Consider the following 5,095-nt stretch of genomic DNA (forward strand, 5'->3'; position numbering starts at 1 on the left):
TGGCGGCGTGTGCGGAGGCGAAGCAAGTGGAGTATGGACCGGCGATGATGGATGATTCTGCTACTGATGATCAGGTTCAGGAGGAGGTTGCGGATGATCACTACAAAGTTGACACGTGGCTGCTGATGATGCCGAATTAGAGGTAGGAGAGACCGGTTGCGAAGGAGGAGATGGAAAAACATAGTCATCGCAATAGGTGGACAGCAAGAGGCTCGCATGAGGAGAGGCTGTTTTGTTATTAGAGAAGGGGAACAATTTTTCGTCAAATTGAGCATGACGAGTAATATAAATACGCCACGTAGAGGGATCAAGACACTGATATCCTTTGTATTGGGTATAATACCCAATGAAAACACATGGAGAACTACGAGGAGCAAGCTTGTGAGATGAGTAATCCCGCAAATAAGGGTATACGCAACAACCAAACACACGAAAATTACCATAATTTGGTTGTGATGAAAAAAGTAGCTCATATGGAGATTTGGTGTCAAGTAGCTTGGATGGCAGTCGATTTATGATATAAGTAGCAGAGCTGAAGGCATGTGTCCATAAAGTAGTAGGAATATAAGAATTAAACATCATAGTTAGCCCAGTTTCAGTGATATGGCGATGTTTACGTTCTGCTCGTCCATTTTGCTGAGGTGTGTAAGGACAAGACATACGATGATGTGTACCATTAGCGGTAAATATAGATCGAACCCGATTGTTAACAAATTCAGTACCGCCGTCAGATTGAAAAACCTTAATCTTGCTTGAAAATTGTGTTTGAACAAAAACAATGAAGGCTTCAAGGACATCATAAAAATCCGATTTCTTCTTCAACGGATAAAACCATGTGAATCTCGAAAAATCATCAACAAAAATGACATAATATCGAAAACCATCCAGAGATGTAACCGGTGAAGGTCCCCAAAGATCACAATGAATCAAATCAAGGACATGCAAGGAACGTTGGTCATTAAGATCAAATGAAAGCCTTTTATTTTTAGACAATTGAAAAGGAGAGCATGCATTCGTATGTGGCAAAATAGATGTAAGAGACAAACAACCCAATTTATTTAAACATGAAATAATGTCATATGAAACATGACCCAAACGACAATGCCAAAGTTCAAAGGATGCATGTAAACGTCTAGAAGATAATTTTGCCAAAAAAGCTAGGTGACCACGATCCAAAACATATAAGCCATTTTTACGCCTTCCTTGTGCTAGAGTTTCCTTGGAATGACGATTCTGAATGAGAAAATTTGGATTAGAAAATACAATATCAACTTCATTGTCTTCGGTTAATTTGCTAACAGATAGCAAACTTTTGGTAATATTGGGAACCACAAGAACATCAAGTAATGAGATATTAGGGAAAATTGAAGATTTTCCAATATGAGAAATAGAAGCATGTTGACCATTGCCAAAAAAACACAGAAGCATTACCTTTATAAGCTGTAGAGCCATCAAGATTGGAAGGATTTGGTGTCATGTGGGCAGATGCACCGGTGTCAACAAACCAATCCGGAGTAGATGTGTTACATTGGGATTGAAAGGCCTCAGCAAGATTTGCGTCAAGGGAAGGTGGTCGTGAAGCAAAGGTTTGCAAATCGGGGCATTGATTCGCATAATGTCCATCTTTCCTGCATAATTGGCAATGAGGTGGTCTTCTATTACCTCTGCCTCTACCACGTTGAGAATGGCCACGAAAGGAGTTGTTGAAGCCGCGACCTCGGCGTCATGAAGAGGTAGAGTGGTTGGAGCTGTACGAGAAAGTGGTATTAAAGGCAACAGGAGGCACAGAGGAATCACTCACCTATTGAAGAAACAATTCATGACTTTCTGCTTGGGAGACAAGATCACGGAAATTCGGACGAGGCGTGATGAGGCGCTGTGTTGTCGAGAATGTCTCGAAGGAAGAACCCAGTCCACACAAGAACCAGTAGGACTTGTCATCATCAGCAAGAGAGTGGCCGATAGAAGTAAGCTGATCACATATGCTTTTAAATTTACGAGAGTACTCAACAACAGTAGAAGTACCTTTTTTTAAGTGCCGGAGAGAATCCTTGAGGGTGTGAGTGCGCTCGAGAGAATCATGACTATAGGTGGAGGCAAGGGCAGTCCAAAGCGCATGAGAGGTATTGTGGCCTAGGGCTTCGGCCATAGCTTCTTCAGACAGAGAAGCTTGAATGAGAATTAAGGCTTTTTGATCAGCAGCGATCCATTTGGCATAGGCAGGATTTGCAGTGGAGGTGTCGCCGGAAACAATGGTGGTCGCCGGTTTAGGTGAGGAACCATCAACATAGGGCAATAATTGTTGATAGGTTAATAAGGGCAGCATCTGTTTACTCCATAACAGATAGTTGGTGGAGTTTAGCTTGATGTTGAGCATATGAATGATCGTGGAAAGAGAGAGGGGTGCATCATCGGTGGCCATGAGAATAATAGCAAAGGAAGAAGAAGGGGGGGGGGGGGGGAGGGGAGTACGGCCAGAATTGTGTTTTAGGCTGATACCATGAGAGATTTAGAATGAATCACCGTGAGATCGGTGTATATCATTAATCAATATATATAAAAGAAGATTACAACAAGATATCCTAAATAATAGCATCTATACAAATAAATAACAATTATACATAAATCTAGAATATTCTACTCTATTAAGTAGTTTGTATTTGAACCCGGCCATAATCTATTCCTTCTACATCCTTCCATATCTTTCGGTAGTTTGTTTATAAAGAGTTATAGACCACCTACAATTACCTCTCTTACTTTGTTATTCTCTAATAAACCGGATATATCTATTAAGTAAAAGGATATTTATTAAATATGGTAAGTAGAATCTAAGTCGAACATCATTTTAAACTTTCCTTTAGGCCCAAGTAATTTGTATTCTTTACTTTAAATAAATGTAATTGCTGATTACGTTTTACTATCAAGTTATTTGAAGCTAACTTTTTACTTCTTGTTTCTCTACTCGACAGAAATCACACATGCAAAAAAATCCAACATAGCCGCCGGCACTCACCGGTTGCAAATTGAGAATGAGGAATTTGCAGAAAATTCTCTCTATTGTTTTCCTCCTGTTCTTCATCTTCACTGCACCATCCTGTGCGGATATCATATCTGTGAAGATCGGTTCTGATGACCGAGGTCTGATCGACTTCCACAAGTTCGAGTTCACAAACATGGGTCAACTCTCCGTTTCCATCTCCTCCGTCTCAGTCTCTTCTATGCCTGTCACCTCAAACTTATCACGACCTGATCTTTCACGTATTGGTTTCTTCCTTGTCTCGGACTATGCATTGTACTATATAATTGACGAACATTCATGTTACCTGGATTCTAAATACATCTCACTCCTATTTACTTTCCAAGATATCTCGCCTCCTTCTCAGTCTTCTTTCAACAAATCGTATGCTGTGACATATCCAAATTCCTACACACTCACATTCGCCAACTGCAACCCCCTATCACACGTAACAATGGACGTGAAGACAGAGTTCTACAACACCCATAATGGCACTACTAAAGACTACCTACCAGCCGGGCAAACAAAGCTCCCCTCTCTTTACTTCAATTTGTCCCTCATTTACCTGTGTTCTCTAGCTTTTTGGATCTCCATATGCTTCAAGAACTATCCATCTTTTCATTGGATTCATTTACTCATGGGTGTTTTGCTTCTTATGAAGGGGCTTAACTTGTTATCTGCAGCCAAGGTCCAACATTCTATAAAGGTTACAGGCACTCCTCTTCATGGATGGAATGTCTTGCTTTACATATTTCAGTTTATCAGGACTGTGCTCTTTTACACTGTGATGGCGGCGACCATTGACGGATGTTGGTTCTTGAAGCCGATTATTCTAACTAAGAACAGTTTGATGATTGTGATCCCACTTCAATTTTTTGCTACAATAGCTTCTAAAGTGGCACGTGAGGTTTTACTTGAAGAATCCTTGCTGTGGGACATTGGATCACTTTTTGCAGCAAACATTTGTAAAACTTTTTTCATCGTGCTCATTGGATTTGCGGTTTACTTCACTTCAGAGACTGATGAGGCAGTGACAAATTATTCTGCAAAGTTTTCTCTAATTCGGCTGTTCTATGTTGTGTTTATTTTATGGTCGTGCGTTGATTTTGTTTGTGGAGTTGTGGGCAGTGATTGGGCAATGGCAGCAGAGATAGCGACTCTTGTGTTGTACATGGTAATGTTTTTATTGTTCAGGCCATCTGAGAAAAGCGAATATTTTGTTCCACCGGTACCAGAGGGGCTCGTTGGGGATGCGGAGCTTGGATGTGGTGTTTGAGCTTTGACATGCTGTGACTTTTCAACTGAATCTTTAAGTAGTTTTTTTCTGGAACAATTAGATTTTAATAACAGTTTATTGACATAGCATGAACGGAATTAATGATAGTACGTACTGTGTTCAGTTTTTTTTTTTAGTTGTTAATGTTTCTGGTTCAAAATGTCACTCGTAGTTCTTTAATATATTATTTTAATTTGTTGATTGAATTCGTTTTGTGTTGACACAACCTTTGTTTCATCGTATTCTATATCTTGACCATTGTGATTTGTCTAACTATCTAACCAATTTAGAGATGTTCATATTAAATATGTTACCCATAAAGACTACCCAAATCAAGAGAAATTATAGAAACTAGTAAAAAAGTCTGGGCTTCGCCCGGGTCGGTTTTTCATTTTTCATTAGTAACTGTGGGTGTTGGATTAATTACCAGGATTGTAATACAAATGGTGCGCAACTTAAATCAATATGAGAATCCTAGAATTGCTTTTGCGAATCAAAATACTCTTTAATTAGTAGTTACACAAAACCAGAGATACAAACAGTAACATATACACACACATACCAAAATGGAGTTCTTAACTTTTTCATCAAATAGATGACAAACTTGCAACAAGTCAACATATTTTGTTGTATTTACTCACAGTTTTACCAAAATTTACTAATATACAATAGAGAAGTACCTAAATTCGGAACTATAAAAATGAGTTGAAATGAGGAACTCGCAAACATTTTTTGAAAAGAACTTCCCGCAATTAGTTAAACCGTTATCCGACATGGTTCGGTGATTTCTCTCCAATGCATAA

The 5,095-nt window shown here is 39.2% G+C and overlaps 1 pseudogene; it reads left to right on the top strand.

Moving 5' to 3' along the window:
• Positions 1-3,029: 3,029 nt before the first annotated feature.
• LOC145106723 (protein CANDIDATE G-PROTEIN COUPLED RECEPTOR 7 pseudogene) lies at positions 3,030-4,292 on the top strand (annotated as a pseudogene).
• The last annotated feature ends 803 nt before the right edge of the window (positions 4,293-5,095 follow it).

This window comes from Lactuca virosa, chromosome 4 (genome assembly GCF_052849685.1).
Source record: "Lactuca virosa cultivar CGN04683 chromosome 4, Lactuca_virosa_CGN04683_v6, whole genome shotgun sequence".
Classification (NCBI taxonomy): domain Eukaryota; kingdom Viridiplantae; phylum Streptophyta; class Magnoliopsida; order Asterales; family Asteraceae; genus Lactuca; species Lactuca virosa.